The sequence below is a fragment of the Camelus bactrianus genome, chromosome X (assembly GCF_048773025.1).
Source record: "Camelus bactrianus isolate YW-2024 breed Bactrian camel chromosome X, ASM4877302v1, whole genome shotgun sequence".
Lineage (NCBI taxonomy): Eukaryota > Metazoa > Chordata > Mammalia > Artiodactyla > Camelidae > Camelus > Camelus bactrianus.
Window position 1 is genome coordinate 62,680,471 of NC_133575.1, and position 17,876 is coordinate 62,698,346.

Consider the following 17,876-nt stretch of genomic DNA (forward strand, 5'->3'; position numbering starts at 1 on the left):
TGTTTTTGTCAGTGTCTCTTTTGTTAAATCATCCAATTCCTCTACCAGCAGTTCCAAGCTACCATGTGCTTTTAGATGTTATTTTTTTAATAAAAAATGGGGCAGGATTGGAAGCGGCACCATGCATTCACTAAGAGTGAGAGGGAAGAAATCTATTTTCCTTCAAACTTCACTCCACCTGCTGTATCTTTTAGTGAGGATGAGAAACAGAAAAAGGAATATAATTGTTGTCCTTTCTTTTATAGTCTATGAAGCATTCTTTATAGATTGTCTACCCCAATGAGCTAAATGGAGACAAGAGCTTTCCTTGCATTTGGGGAGCCTTATACAATGTGTATGAGATTCCCACACCAAACACTTAGAGTTAAGGAAAGGGTTTTAAACCTATTTGTAAGGAAAAATGAATTTTTATTTCCTTCTGAAATCCTTGGGATTATTCAGGGTGATGATACAGGATTGGACATGGAAACATGAGAGTAAAATCACTGAGGTATCCACTTAGATGGCCAGCCTCCCTTTTATACTGGCACCTTGGCTAACCTCTGAGAAGGACATGCAGTGATAGCAACATCCCAGGTGAGCTTTCAAAACCTTCTAGACCAAAACAAAACAAAACATCAGAAAACCTTCCTCTTGGGGAATGCTTGCTAGGTTAAGGCTTTAAAGGCCCTGCTAAGATTCAAATAGAGGTGAGAGAGGTAGAGCTGCCTCTTTTCACAAATTGAACTAGGGCCAGCCGGCCCTATTTGCTTAACAGTTTCCTCTTCACAGAGGTGACCACCAGTAGTAGAAATGAATTAGGAGTAAGGTATGAAAGGCAAGGTTCTTGAGGACAAGTTTAAGTAAAGTTGCCAGTATAAAAAAAAAGTTGCCAGTATAAATAGGATCCCATGCAATTGAAGAAATCTGAACACAGTTCTCTCACTGGAAAAGTTTGAAACAGGCTGAGTTATCTTTGGCATATTGTACCTGTTGCCCTTGAGTGCCCTCAGCTTTTCATTATCAGCACCCTTTCCCTTGCCTTCAGGCCTGCCTATAAATGAAAATGCTGCCATTACTTCAACATGACTTGCTTCACCCGCACCCAATCAAAACTTCAATTTCTTCATTGCAGTTATCATCACCAAGTGATAAGACACAATCCGAGATTAATTTAATCCATCCTAAAGTGCCAATGACCTTTAGATCTAGTCAGAAGTATTAGCAATTACTTGAAAAGATTATTTATTTACTTATTTATTGAAGTATAGTCATTATTTACTTCTTACATTGTATATTTATTAATATTATAGTTACTCTTTTTAATACTGTTTTCTTTTTTATTGAAGTATGGTTGATTTACAATGTTGTGCTAGTTTCTGGTGTACAGCATTGTGATTCAGTTATACATTTATATTCTTTTTCATTATAGGTTATTACAAAGATATTAAATAGAAAAGATTATTTTTACATCCAAATAACTTTATAACTATTGAAATGGAAAACAACAGGCCATCTGGAAGAGGTTATTTTGGGGCAAGTAGACCCCAGGATCAGCTCTCCTAAGCTCTTCTTGTTTCTTTCAGCTTCTTACCTTCCACCTTTGCATCCACCATTTCTTTAAAAGCACCGCATCTCCATTCCCAGTGGTGGAAAGAGCACTGATTTTGGAGCCCACCAGGCCTGTTTGCAAAATCACAGTTCTGCCATGTACCAGCTATTAGTTTCCTATAGCTGCCATAACAAATAACAACAAATATTCGATGGTGCTGGAGGTCAGGGGTCTGAAATCTCATGGCTAAAATCAAGGTTGTCAGCAGGGCTGTATTCCTTCTGCAGGCTCTAGGGGGAATGGTGTTCCTTGCCCTTTTCAGCTTCTAAGGGCTGCATACATTCCTTGGCTCATGGCCCCTTTTTCATATCACTCCAACCTCTAGTTTCCATGATCACATTTTCTACTGTTATCTGTGACCTCACTGCCTCCCTCCTATAATGACCTATGATTACATTGGGTCCATGCAGATAATCCGGAAAATTTCCCCATCTCAAGATCCTTAATCATGTCAGCGGAGTCCCTTTTGCCATGTAAAGTAAAGTATTCACAGGTTCTGGGGATTAGGACATGGGCCTCTTTGAGGGACCATTATCCTGCCTACCACAGTGACCAAGGGCAAGTTGCTTAAACTAACCAAAGCTTAACCTAACCTAACTTAGGTTTCTTCAAGTGCAAAATGAGGATAATAACCTTACAAAATTTTGAGACAGTAATATGGAGGTAATGTTTCTAAAACAGCAAAAACACAGTGGTAAATGGTTGCTGTTGTTATTTCCTTGCCCTGGGTGTGGGGATAGAAAGACAAATTAACCACAGCCACTTGGGTATGTAGGTCAGTTATTGGTCTAGAGCTGCCTGAGTTGCTAATTTCCTATTTTTTTAAATTTATTTATTTTTAATTTTTTGAATGGGGGTACTGAGCCCAGGCCCTCATGCATGCTAAGCATGTGCTCTACCACTGGGCTATACCACCCCCCCTCTAATTTCCTGTTTTGCAGAGAACTTATGTCTGTAGGAAGGCCCCATTTGGCATGATTTAAGGAACACCAAAATAGCAGCCTGCTTGCCTGAAATAATCCCCACACCAATCACATTCCTTTGAGTCCTAAAATTTAGCAATGGTAACCTTCCTTTTCCCTCTGTAATTGTTACTCTTCATGTTTGTGCCAGTTCAAGTAAAATAATACTCTCACACTGAGATATAGCTGAGCGCATTCTTAAATTTAGGACCATGGACATTGGACAAAGTCCTCATTTCAAATAGTCATGATTTCACTCTGTTCAGTCACAGCTGCCTCTGTTCAAAGTAAATTACTCTGTTCTTTATTAGGTTGGACCACTGGCAGTAACTGTTTACTGACTGATCACATTTTGGCTCTATCACCTGAGGCCAGGCTTCAGTGATGCCTTAAAACCTTGCTACTCAAAGTGTGGTCCCCAGAAAAGCAGCATCAGCATCATCTGGGAGTTTGTGAGAAATGCCAACTATCTGGACCCACCTCAGACATGCTGAACCAAAACCCACATGTTAACAGGATTCCCAGGTGATTTATATGTGCATTAAAATATGAAAAGCACTGGTTTAAAACATTTATTCTTAGTCTTCTTCGGGATGAGTTGGAAATGCCTACGAATCTGTCAAGGACCCACATTTACTAGCTACTCATCTCTCTGACTCTCTCCAATAAGTTCTGGGCAAAAGTTAAATTTTGCGTGGACACCCCTGTTCAAATAGAGGTCTGTTTATTCATTCATTCATCCATACATTCATTCACACATTCAACAAACATTGAGTTTTACTGTGGATAAGGCACTGTTCTAAATGCTGGTGATAACAGCAACAAAACATAAAAGACAACAACAAAAAGCAAAACCTACCCCCACTGAGCTTAGATTCTGATGTGGGAACACAGATGGTAAACATAATATTTAGGATGTTAGATAGCAGTGATTGCTATGGAAAAAAATAAGTAGAGAAGGGGAGATAAAGGGTATTGGGGAGAAGACTGCAATTTAAAATAAGGTGGTCAGAGAAAGCCTCACTGAAAAGCTTACATTTGAGGAAATACTTGAAGGAGGTGAGGAAGCTTGCCACACAGAGTGATGAGGGAAGAACATCACAGAGGATACAGCATGGAACATACTTATACTAAAAATTACCTGTTATGAAATTCCAATTTAACTGGGTAACCTGTATTTTATCTGACCACTCTAGTTATCTGGCACTGGCAATAATCCAGGAGAGCGACAATGGTGGCAGCTTAAGTCAAGGTGGTAGTGGTGTGGGTGGTTATATTTTGAGTGTTGAGACAATAGGAGTTCCTGGTTCCTGATGGGTTGGGTATGAGGTATGAGAGAAAGTGAGAAGTCAAGGATGACTCCAAGATTTTTGGCCCAAGCGTTAAGAAGGTGGGAGTTGCCATTGACCAAAATGGAGAAGGTGGTAGATGGGATGGTGTGATTTCAGAGGCAAAAGTGAGAGAAAGGTCAAAAGTTCAGTTTAAGTTTTAGACACAATTTTAATATATCTATCAGGAATCCCAGAGGATGTCAAGTAGGCAACTGGATATAGGAAACTCAAATTAAGGGAAAATGTGCAGGCTGGAATTATAAATGTGGGTGCTTCAAAAATGCAAACGTTTTCAATTTAAATGGGTGAGATTTTATTTTCCTTCTGCCACAATTTCTGACAGTCTTATTATCGTCACAATAATATATGTAATCTGCAGTTTATAGCTAAAGGAAATTAAGTTTCTTGGTTTATAATGAGGTGGTGACTTGGTCCTGTGTCACCTTTGGTAATTTGGAACTATATTTCACAGAAATCTCTTCCCTGTATGGTTTGGGTTAGGATTGGCTACAAGACACATTTTTTTTTGTGGGGGGAGGTAATTGGGTTAATTGTTATTTTATAGAGGTGCTGGAGATTGAACGCAGGACCTCATGTATGCTACGTACACACTCTACCACTGGGCTATACCCTCCCCACAAGACACATTTTTTGTGAGATTTAGAAGGCTGAAGTGAGGTTGTGGTCATACATTTTTTACCTTCAGAAGTTGGTGCATAGCTTCAGGCACTGTGGTAGTTTGCTCATGTTACTGTTGATCTCCTGGCTCACCTTGTTGGTGAGGGGAGGCAGCACCTGACCCTGTGGCTCACCCAGCTATCACCAGACTTCCTCTTTCAGCTTCTCTAAAGTCAGGTCCAAGTGAAAGTGCAGTTTTGTCATGCAAAGCACTTGTTTCTCCTGTGGTCACCTACAGCATTGACAATGGAGATGTGCAAGACAGACACAGGTTGTTTGTCCTCCTGGGTTCTGGTTGTCCTCATAGGTTTCAATTTATCCTCACAGGTTCTAGTTTATCCTTGTTCTCATTAACAACCAGATTTCCTACCTGACTGCCATTCTGGCTGAACTACAGCCACTGCAGACTCAACACTAGATGTGGAAGCAACCTATACCAACTGTTCCACCAGTTCCCACAATCATATATGGTTTGACCCCTATAATGAATCTCTTATTCTATAACACTCATAGCAGTTATGCTTCTCTGATTGAACTCTAATTGATAGAGATGGAGAAAACACAGGTAGTGAGAAGTAAAATATCTTAAGGTGACTCAGTGAGTAAAGCCCAAAGCAGATATGCCCTGTTCAGAGTGTTTCTACTGGATTAAGAAAAATTCAGAGAGGGAAGTTCAAGTGATAGAGGCTTTCCTCAAGAAACAAGAAAAATCTCAAATAAACAACCCAATCTGTCACCTAAAAGAATTAGAAAAACAAAAAAAGCCCAAAGTCAGCAGAAGGAAGGAAATAATAAAGATCAAAGAGGAAATGAATAAAATAAAGATTTAAAAAGTAGAAAAGATCATTGAAACCAAGAGCTGGGTTTTTTTTTTTGAAAAGATAAACAAAATTGATAAACTTTTAGCCAGGCTCATGTAGAAAAGAGAGAGGACTCAAATAAAATAAGAAATGGAAGAGGAAAAATAACAACCAATACCACAGAGATACAAAAAAACTATAGGAGGCTGGATTTCCTTTCAGAGGCTGTAGGGGAGAATCCATTCCCTTGGGTTATTGGTAGAATTCAGTTTCTTGTGGTTGTAGGACTAAGGTCTCTGTTTCCTTGCTATTTGTCAGCTGATGGTTACTCTTGCTTCTAAAGGTCAGCCACATTCCTTGGATCATGGCCCACTTTTTCCATCTTCAAAACCAGCAATTGTTGGTCATATCCCACTCATGCTTCAAATCTCTCCTGCCTCTTCTGTCACATCTCTCTGACTGCTGCCAGGAAAGGTTTTCCACTGCTAAGGATTCACGTGATTACAATGGGCCCTCATAGATAACCCAGGATAATCTCCCTAGTTTAAAGTCAGCTGATTAGCAATCCTAATTCTATCTGCAAAAGTCCCTTTTGTCATGTAGGGTAACATAATCACAGGCCCAACACCATGGACTGAGGGTCTGAGAGGACCTACCTCTGCCTACCACACAAGAGTTTTACAAAGTTTAGTCATTTGAGGACAACCTTCATTAATTTTAGTCATATTTGCATTGCACTTTACTATTAATTTCTTATTTTTTTCTTTAAATCAATTTTTTCAACTTATCTTTTTTAAACATTTTTTTATTGATTTATAATCATTTTACACTATTGTGTCAAATTCCAGTGTAGAGCACAATTTTCCAGTTATACATGAACATATATATATTCATTGCCACATTTTTTTCTCTGTGAGCTACCATAAGATCTTGTGTCTATTTCCCTGTGCTATACAGTATAATCTTGTTTATCTATTCTACAATTTTGAAATCCCGTCTATCCCTTGCCACCCTCTGCCTACTTGGCAACCACAAGTTTGTATTCTATGTCTATGAGTCTATTTCTGTTTTGTATTTATGCCTTGTTTTTTTGTTTTTCTTTTTTAGATTCCACATATGAGCTATCTCATATGGTATTTTTCTTTCTCTTTCTGGCTTACTTCACTTAGATGACATTCTCCAGGAGCATCCATGTTGCTGCAAATGGCATTATGTTGTCGGTTTTTATGGCTGAGTAGTATTCCATTGTGTAAATATACAACTTCTTTATCCAGTCATCCATTGATGGACATTTAGGCTGTTTCCATGTCTTGGCTATTGTAAATAATGCTGCTATGAACACTGGGGTGCAGGTGTCATCCTAAAGTAGTGTTCCTTCTGGATATAAGCCCAGGAGCAGGATTCCTGGGTCATATGGTAAGTCTATTCCTAGTCTTTAGAGGAATCTCCATACTGTTTTCCACAGTGGCTGCACCAAACTGCATTCTCACCACAGTGCAGGAGGGTTCCCCTTTCTCCACAGCCTCTCCAGCATTTGTCATTTGTGGATTTTTGAATGATGGCCATTCTGACTGGTGTGAGGTGATACCTCATCGTAGTTTTGATTTGCATTTCTCTGATAATTAGTGATATTGAGCATTTTTTCATGTGCTTATTGATCATTTGTATGTCTTCCTTGGAGAATTGCTTGTTTAGGTCTTCTGCCCATCTTTGGATTGGGTTGTTTGTTTTTTCCTTATGAAGTCGTATGAGCTGCTTATATATTCTGGAGATCAAGCCTTTGATTGTTTGATTGTTTCTTATTAAGTTGTATGAGCTGCTTTTATATTCTGGAGATCAAATGTTTGTCGGTTTCATTTGCAAAAATTTTTTCCCATTCCGTAGGTTGTCGTTTTGTTTTACTTCTGGTTTCCTTTGCTGTGCAGAAGCTTGTGAGTTTAATTAGGTCCCATTTGTTTATTCTTGCTTTTATTTCTTCTGGGAGAAAATTTTTGAGATGTATGTCAGGTAATGTTTTGCCTATATTTTCTTCTAGGAGGTTTATTGTATCTTGTCTTATGTTTAAGTCTTTGATCCATTTTGAGTTGATTTTTGTGTATGGTGTAAGGGAGTGTTCTAGCTTCATTGTTTTATGTGCTGCTGTCCAGTTTTCCCAACACCATTTGCTGAAGAGACTGTCTTTATTCCATTGTATATTCTTGCCTCCTTTGTCGAAGATGAGTTGACCAAAAGTTTGTGGGTTCATGTCTGGGTTCTCTATTCTGTTCCATTGGTCTATATGTCTGTTTTTGTACCAATACCATGCTGTCTTGATGACTGTAGCTGTATAGTATTGTCTGAAGTCTGGGAAAGTTATTCCTCCAGCCTCTTTCTTTCTCTTCAGTAATGCTTTGGCAATTCTAGGTCTTTGATGGTTCCATATCAATTTTATTATGATTTGTTCTAGTTCTGTGAAATCTGTCCTGGGTCATTTGATAGGGATTGCATTAAATCTGTAGATTGCCCTGGGCAGTGTGACCATTTTAACAATACTGATTCTTCCAATCCAAGAGCATGGGATATCTTTCCAATTTTTAAAGTCTTCTTTAATTTCCCTCATCAGTGGTTTATAGTTTTCTGTGTATAAGTCTTTCACCTCCTTGGTTAGGTTTATTCCTAGGTACTTTATTACTTTGGGTGCTATTTTAAAGGGGATTGTTTCTTTACTTTCTTTTTCTGTTGATTCATCGTTGGTGTAAAGAAATGCCACTGATTTTTGAACGTTAATCTTGTAACCTGTTACCTTGCTGAATTCTTCTATCAGCTCTAGTAGTTTTTGTGTGGACCTTTTAGGGTCTTCTATATATAGTAACATGTCGTCAGCATATAGTGACACTTTTACCTCGTCTTTTCCAATTTGGATCCGTTTTATTTCTTTCTCTTGCCTGATTGCTGTGGCTAGGACTTCCAGGACTATGTTGAATAGGAGTGGTGATAGTGGGCATCCTTGTCTTGTCCCAGATATTAGTGGAAAGCTTTTGAGTTTTTCACCGTTGAGTACTATGCTGGCTGTAGGTTTGTCGTATACAGCTTTTATTGTGTTGAGATACGTTCCCTCTATACCCACTTTGGTGAGAGTTTTTATCATAAATGGGTGTTGAATTTTATCAAATGCTTTTTCTGCATCGATTGAGATAATCATGTGATTTTTGTCCTTTTTCTTGTTGATGTGATGTATTACATTGATTGATTTGTATATGTTGAGCCACCCTTGTGTCCCTGGGATGAACCCCACTTGGTCATGATGTATAATCTTTTTTATGTGTTGTTGGATTCTATTTGCTAATATTTTAGTGAGGATTTTGGCGTCTATGTTCATCAGTGATATTGGCCTATAATTCTCTTTTTTTGTAGTGTCTTTGCCTGGTTTTGGTATCAGGGTGATGGTGGCTTCATAGAATGAGTTTGGGAGTATTCCCTCCTTTTCAATCTTCTGGAAGCGTTTGAGAAGGACTGGTATGAGTTCTTCTTTGTACGTTTTGTAGAATTCCCTGGTGAAGCCGTCCAGTCCTGGACTTTTATTTGTAGGGAGGTTTTTTTATTGCTATTTCAATTACATTGCTAGTGATCGTTTTGTTCAAGTGGTCAGTTTCTTCTTGGTTCGGTCTTGGTGGACAGTATTTTTCCAGAAACTTGTCCATCTCCTCTAGGTTATCCAGTTTGGTTCCATATAGTTTTTCATAATATTCTCGTATGATATTCTTTATTTCTATGTTATTTGTTGTAATTTCTCCATTATCCTTTCTTATTTTGCTAATTTGTGCTCTTTTTTCTTCTTTGTGAGTTTGGCCAGAGGTTTATTGATTTTATTTACTTTTTCAAAAAACCAGCTATTGGTTTGATTGATTTTTCCTATGGTCTTTTAAATCTGTATTTTATTTATTTCCTCCCTAATCTTTATAATTTCTTTCCTACTGCTGCCTTTTGGGGATTTTTGTTCTTCTTTTTCTAGTTCATTAAGCTCGTGGGTTAAATTGTTTATTTGAGATTGTTCTTCTTTTTTGAGGAAGGCCTGTATCGCTATAAACTTCCCTCTTAGCACTGCCTTTGCTGTGTCCCATAAATTTTGTGTGGTTGTGTTTTCATTTTCATTTGACTCAAGGTAATTTTTAAATTCAGCTTTGATTTCCTCATTGACCCATTGGTTTTTTTTAATAACGTATGGTTTAATCTTCATGCTTTCCTTTTTTTCTCCTTTGTTTCTCTGTTGTTGATTTCTAGTTTCATGGCATTGTGGTCGGTAAAGATGCTTGAGATAATTTCTATCTTCTTAAAATTGTTGAGGCTTCTTTTGTGCCCAAGTACACGATCAATCCTGGAAAATGTTCCATGTGCACTTGAAAAGAATGTATATCCTATTTTGGGGGGGGTGTAATGCTCTGAAAATATCCCCCAAATCTAATTTTTCTATTGTATCATTTAATTTCTCTTTTGCCTTATTTATTTTCGGTCTGGAAGATCTGTCTAGTGATGTTAATGCAGTGGTTAAATCTCCAACTATGATTGTATTCCCATCAATATCCCCCTTTGTCTCTGTTAGTAATTGTTCTATGTACTTAGGTGCTCCTATATTGGGTGCATATATATTAACGAGTGTAATATCCTCATCTTGTATCACTCCTTTAATCATTATAAAATGTCCTTCTTTACCTTTCTTTATGGCCTTTGTTTTAAAGTCTATTTTGTCTGAAATCAGTACTGCAGCACCTGATTTTTTGGCTTTTCCATTTGCATGGAATATCCTTTTCCATCCTTTCACTCTCAATCTATATGTGTCCTTCTCCCTAAATTGGGTCTCTTGTATGCAGCATATTGAAGGTTTTCGCTTTATTATCTAGCCTGCCACTCTATGTCTTTTGACTGGAGCATTTAATCCATTAACATTTACAGTAATTAATGATAGATTTGTGTTTATTGCCATTTTGAACTTATCTTTGCAGTTGATTTGGTATTTCCTCTTTGTTCCTTTCTTATTCCTTTTGTGGGTTGGTAATCTTCCTTTGCATTATCATGGATTTTATTTAGTTTTTGTGACTCCCTTGTAAGTTTTTGGCTTGTGGTTACCCTTTTCTGTAAGTCTGTTAGCCCATTACTATATCTTGAACCCATTCTACTGAAAACAAAAAATTTAAAAAGAAAGAAAGAAAGAAAAAAATACTCTATATTTTCCTGATTCCCTCTCCCACTCTTAATGATTTAAATGTCTTCTTTTACAATTTCATGTTTATTTTATTTGTAATTCATGAGTTATCACCTTTCCAGTTATGAGTTTCTTATTTCTGTAGCATCCTGCTTCTTTTCCTTTTAGAGTAGACCTTTCAATATTTCTTTTAGCATGGGTTTAGTGTTGCTAAACTCTTTTAGTTTTTGCTTACCTGTGAAATTCTTTATCTCTCCTTCTATCCTAAAGGATAGCCTTGCTGGATAAAGTATCCTAGGCTGCATCTTTTTTTCATTCAGGACTTTGAATATATCTTGCCACTCCCTTCTGGCCTGTAGTGTTTGTTTAGAGTAATCAGCTGAGAGCCTTATGGGGGTTCCCTTGTAACTCACTCTTTGCTTTTCTCTTGCTGCCCTTAGGATCATTTCTTTATCCTTGACTCTGGCCATCTTGATTATGATATGTCTTGGTGTGGGTCTGTTTGGTTTGTTCCTGTTTGAGCTTCCTGTATTTGGATATCTGATTCCTTCTTTAGGTTTGGGAAGTTTTCAGTCATGATTTCTTCAAAAACCTTTTCAGTCCCCTTTGTTCTTTCTTCCCCCTCTGGGACCCCTATTATGCAAAGATTGGGATGCTTTATGTTATCCCATAGGTCCCTTATGTTGCTTTCATTTGTTTTTATTTGTTTATCTTGCAGTTGTTCTGATTGGGTGCTTTCTGTTGTCCTGTCTTCTAGGTCACTAGTTCGTTCCTCTGCATTATCTAGCCTGCTTTGCACAGCCTTTAGATCTGTTCTCATCTCAGCCAATGAGTTTACCAATTCTACTTGGTTCTTCTTTATAGCTTCGATTTCATTTTTCACATATTTTGTATCTCTAAACACTATCTCTTTTAGTTCCTTCAATACTTTGATCACTCCTTTTTTGAAATCTTGATCTAGTGGGCTATCGATGTCTATTTTATTGATCGTTCTTTCAGGGGATTTCTCTTGTTCTTTTAATTGGGGGTGGTTTCTCTGCTTCTTCATCTTGCTCATATGTCTCTGGTACTGTGACTTATGGAGTATCAGTTATCTATTGTGGTCGTTAAAGGAGTTTATTTATTTATCTATCTAATGCCTATGTAGGAATAAAACAGATTGTTGGTGTCTTTGTCTTTTGAAGAGGACCGTGTTCTGTCGGAGTTCCGCAGGTGCTCTGATTGGCTGAGTGGGTCTGTAGATGTGAGTCTTGGTGTATCTGTGGGAGAGGGTGAGCTACGTGTGTCCTGCTACTCCGTCATCTTGGCCTCCCTCTTTTTTCAACTTATTTTAACCATAAGCAGTAGTAGCAAAGAACTTATAGATTTGATGTGTTAGTTTTTTTTTCTCCAAAACATATTAAAATAAAACCCAAAATTACCTAAACAGAAAATGTTCATGTGTGTACCACCTAAAACTATTTTACCTCCTGCCACACTCTGAGGACTCCTGAATTGTGTCAGAAGCATTTCTTTCATATGCTAGCTCAATAGCATTACCCCAAGAAGAAATAAGGTTGGTCTGTGTTCTTTGTGAGACTGTATTGGTTTCTGTTAATCACCACCTATTTACTTCACAGGTCTTCTCTCCTTCAAAGTCTGGAATAATACAAAAACATAATCTGTGCCCTTGTTATATTTAATTTTCTTCTAAGGTTTTCAGGATCTTTTGCTACGTATTTCAGATTTCCTCTGTTTTATATTAACCCATGTAAATCAACAGAAGTGAGTACTAGTTAATTGTTCTAATAAGGCAGCAAACTACCATATTCATTCAATCAATCATTCATTTACTCAACAAATATTTGTTGAGCACCTACTCTGTTTCAGGCGTAGTTCCAGATGCTAAGGATTCAGCAGTTAACAAAACAGATCAAATCGTTGCCTTCATGTGGTTTATGTTTCTAGTAAGGGGAGTGGGAAGGATAGACAAACAAATGAACATGTCAGTTGGTGATAAATGCTTTGAATAACAACAGTAAAACAGAGTGATGTTAACAGAATGTTTTAGGAGTTGCTATTTTATTTCTGTTTTTTTTTCTCTCTTTTTTTTGAGGGGGTTGCGTTTTGCTATTTTATATAGGCATTACTTTGCTTCTGACTCAGTGAATGCAAGTTTGTCTCCCTGCAAGAAGTCATTTCATATAGGGTGGTAAAAACAAGGCCTCCTGATAAGGTGACATTTGAGTACAGACTTAACAGGTGCATATCATCCCAAGAGGACAAGGAGAAAAAGTTTGAGGAAAGGGAGAATGGAAAGGGGGTTCTAGGATTTCCAGGCAGAAGGAGCTGAGAACACTTAGGTCCTAAGGCAGCAGTGTGCTTGGTGTGCTCAAAGAAGCAGCAAGGAAGCCAGTGTGGCTGGAATGGAGGAAATAGATAGGGAGGTGGAGGTATAGGTTAAATTCTAAAGGGCCTTGTAGACCACTGTAAGTACCTTTTTTTCTGAGTGAGACAGGAAGCCAATAGAGGTTTCTGAACAGCAGAATGACAAGACCAGACTGCAAGAATCACTCCGGCTGTTGGATTGAGAAAAGACTACAGAGGACAAGCGTGGAAGCAGGGAGACCTGTTAGAGATTATTAATGTAGGTGAAAATGATGCTGGATTGATTGGACCTGAGTAAGAGCAGTGGCAGTGGTGAGTTGTAACCTTCTGAATATATTTCAAAAGCAGAGCTGACAGGACTTGCAATGGATTGATGTGGGATGTAATATGTAACAGGAGTGTCCAACCGTTTTTTTTTGGACAGTATAGCTTTCAAGTCACCAAATCAGATCTATACATATCTGCCTCTGTATCTTTCAAAAGGTTGACCTTACCTCTTGTTGTTAATAACGAATGTCCTAGTACCTGCCGATATCTTTGAATCATCCTCTGTGTTCCTTTCATGGACCAAGAATAGTGACAGCCTCTTCAAAAGGCACCACCTCCTACTGTTTGATATGTCTAGCAGTTCAGAGTTGGTTTTCCTTCTCTTTATCACACTCTTCAATAACATTCCTATTCCCTTCTTTCTGCATTTTGTAGCTTAAGTTTGAAGGTACCCAAAGCCTCTGCTATCCAAAAATATTTCCTCCAACACACTCCTACAATAAAGTTTGCACCATTAGTTACTCTTTTATGTTAAGGTATTGACCGTACATAGTTACTTATCACTATTTACACATTACGTGCTCACTTCTAAAATGAGTAAATAGTACGTGCCTAACCCTCATAGGGTGTCTATGAGAGCAAGTGAGATGGTGGATGTAAAAATGCTCTTGAGACTGTAAAACATTGGATTGATGTGAGGGGTTGTTAAATTCTCATTCATGATTTTTTAATTAAAAAACTTCTGGATTGTTCTTCATTAATATTGTATTCACTTAATATAACTTATGAGATTAATGCTTAATTTTTTAAAACATATGAAATGTTAACATGTTAATAGATAATAACATTTAACATCTGTTTGTGAGGGGATGCATTTAGCTTCCACTAATAGGAAACCAAATCAAAAATGGCTATAAGGATGAGGGAAATATATTATTTCACACAACAAGAAGTCTTGAGAGGGACAGTTCCAAAGCTGATTGTCACTGACATTATCAAGGAAAGGATGGCTATAGCAGCTCCAGGAATCACATCTTCATTTAACAACATCTAAAAACCTTATGTCATGGCTTTTTTAAAACTTCTTATTTTTAAAAATTTTACTTTTTAAATGAACATGCAATAAACCTGTCTCTTTCTTTTGGTGCACAGTTATATAAGCTTTAATACATGTAAACACTACTGTAATCAGTATACAGAAGAGTTCTACACTCCAAATACTCCCTCATGTCATCCCTTTGTCACATCTTCCTTTTATTCCTAACTTCTAGCAACCACCCGCATGAATATAAGTTTCATTTTCCTAGAAGTGTGGTTTTCAAATGAGGGCTATTTTGCCCCCTAAGGGATATCTGACAATGTCTGGAGACATGTTGATTGTCTCATCTGGGGAAATGGGGTGCTACTAGCATCTACTGGGATGCATCTACCAGGGATACTGCTAAACATCCTACAATGCATATAACAGTGGCCCACAATCAAGAATTAGTCAGCCAGAGACGTCAATAGTGTCAAAGTTGAGAATTTCTGGCCTAGGGTAAATGCCCAGGAGTATGTTTGCTGGATCATATGGTAAATGTATGTTTATAGGAAATAGCCAAACATGTCTCCAGAGTGGTTGTGCCATTTTACATTCCCATCAGCAATACAGGATAGTTTCAGCTGCTCCACATCTTTGCCAGCAGATGGGATGGTTTGAATAGATATGTAGTCATATTGTACTTACACCACTTTTTAAGATTGAGGAAATATTTCCAGAAGCCCCAAGAAGAATCCACTTCATGTCTCATTAGTCAGAACTACATCACATGTCTTCTCCTAAATCAGTCACAAGCAAGGGGAACAGAATTATCATTCATCATCAAGAGTGCCTGTTGTCTAAGGCATCAAAATATGTAAGTTCTGTAATTTCTTTATGCCTTCTTCAGATTGTCCCATGAACTAAAACAAAAAAATTACCTATAAGAAAACCCATATTTGACCCTGTTCGTGAAAGACCATATAGTGACACCTTCACTGTTTGTGAATTTTGTAGGGGTAGAGTCAAGAGTTGGCCATCTCTCACCTCCATTCCTGTTCCCAGGAAGAGTTACCACAGTACCATAAGCAAATAAATTCTAAATCTGACATTTTCGTGGAGAAAAGGGAACCCTCCTACACTGCTGATGGAAATGTAGTTTGGTGCAGCCGTTATGGAAAACAGTATGGAGATTCCTCAAAAAACTAAAAATAGACTTACCTTATGATCCAGCAATCCCATTTCTGGGTATATATCCAGAAGAAACTCTAATTCAAAAAGATACATGCAGCCCATTGTTCATAGCAACACTATATACAATAGCGAAGACATGGAAGCAACCTAAATGTCCATGGACAGATGACTGGATAAAGAAGTTGTGGTATATTTGTACAATGGAATACTACTCAGCCATAAAAAAGAATAAAGTAATGCCATTTGCAGCAACATGTATGGACCTGGAAGTGAAGTAAACTAGAAAGAGAAAGAAAAATACCATATGATACCACTCATATGTGGAATCTAAAGGAAAAGAAAAAAAAGGACACTATGAAGTCACCTACAAAACAGAAACAGACTTGTAGACATTGTAAACAATCTTATGATTACTGGGGAAAGGAGGTGGGAAGGGATAAATTTGGGAGTTTGAGGTTTACAAATGTTAGCCACTATATATAAAAATTGATTTTAAGAAAGTTTCTTCTGTATAGCACAGGGAACTATGTTCAATATCTTGTAATAACCTTTAATGAAAAAAATATGAAAATGAATACATGTATGTATACACATGACTGGGACATTGTGCTGTATACCAGAAATTGACACATTGTAATTGACTTACTTCAGTAAAAATTTTTTAAAAAATAAATAAATGTCAACCTAGAATTTTTAACCTTGTTAAAAAATTTATCAAAATAAAGACAAAAATTTCAGTATCTTGTAACCCATAAAGAAAAATAATATGAAAAGAAATATATGTATGTATGTGACTGAAACATTATGCTGTACACCAGAAATTGACACCATATTGTAAACTGGCTATACTTCAATAAATACAAATTTAAAAAGACAAATTTGCACATATAAAAAATAAATAAATTTGCCATGTGCTCTTCTCCTTCCTCCCTTCAGGCATTTTCTTCAGTAGTGCATACTGGGAAATTGGATGGCCTCATGGCAGACCCAGGAGATGTGGGAGGGAATTGTGCACTGATTTAAGAAAAGCATCTGACAAAAAAGAATTTATTTTATCATTTTAGGGAGATAACAAAGTACATAAAAATAAATTCCTTTTTTGTAGCATCACACTTCCTTGGTTTCAGGCTGTTTGTTTGGAAGAGCTTGCGTAATGCAGAAAGTGTCCAGATCAGCATTCCAGTGTATTTGCCCACAAAAATAGCACTTACTAGCACCATGAATTTCTTCCACAAATTACTTACATGATGAGCCAGAGTATGACTCTGCCCCTCACTTTCTTGCTATTCAGTTGGGAGAACTGATCACAAATGGTTTCTAGAAAGAAATACATAAAGAAGCCATCTCTGAATGGCAAGGAAAGGAAGAATGTCTTGCTGCTGGGTTTATTAGAGGAAATCTCCCAGGAATAGTACTCCCAGAGAGATGACTATTTTAGGAGTAGTATCACTTAATGTGACTTTTTATTTTTCAAATAATTTTTGTGGTTTTTCTAAATTATATCTGGAACATCTAGCACTTCTGTCCAGAGGAGGTGGCAGTGTCTTTGGGCAAGAGAGATCCAGGACCCCAAGGAGGAGGAGACATTATTCCAACTCACCAGCAGAAAGTGCATGGAGCAAGAGAAGCTGCGTTGGTGCCTGGGTGAATAGAGATACCACCACAGCTCTGTTCCTTAATGGCTGGGTAAACTTGAGCTACTTATTTAATTTTTGTGTGTCTCCGTTTCCTCATCTAAACACTGGGACAATAATAAAATTTACCTCATAGAGTTACTTGTTATCTGAATAAATACATGTAAAGCACTTATTATAATGTCTGGCACATGTTAAATGCACTCTAACTTTTGCCATTAGCTATTATTATTATAAAACAGAGGGTAAGTAGTATAAGTGAGAGTTTTGAAAAAGCCAAAAGATGGTCCCCTCCTCCCCTGAAGAGGGCATTGCCACAAACCTTAGGGATCCTGCTAGGGGGTGTCTCCTCATCCACAAAAAAGACTTTGTCCAGGGATATCTCACCCTTTCCCTATTTTGATGTTATTGCAAAATATTTTATTCTGCTTTTATCTCTTTTTCTGAGCAACACCTCTACTTAAACCTTGTGCTTTTAGTACTTAAAAAATGAGGAGCACTGGGCTATCAAAGGAAGATTGGTTTCTAAGTTTCTGGAGCGTGACACACTTAGTAGAAGGCAATCTTGGTCCTTGATACTCTAGAGGTGTGTGAAGGAGAAAACACTAAAGTTAAAAAACTAAGACCTGGCTAGACATTCCTCAGTTTTGCCAAGGGCTGGCCTTGTAAATGGGTTTTTGTCGTGTTTCTTCTTCCCACACTCTAGTAATTGTTTCAAGTCAGTTCTTGATAGTGAGGCAGGTTCAGGATTCAATCCCTTCTCCATCTTCTCTTGGCCATCATTAGGAGAGAGACAAATTCTGCACCCAAACCAAAGAAAATGTAGGACAACATGGGAAATCTCATCAAATAGGC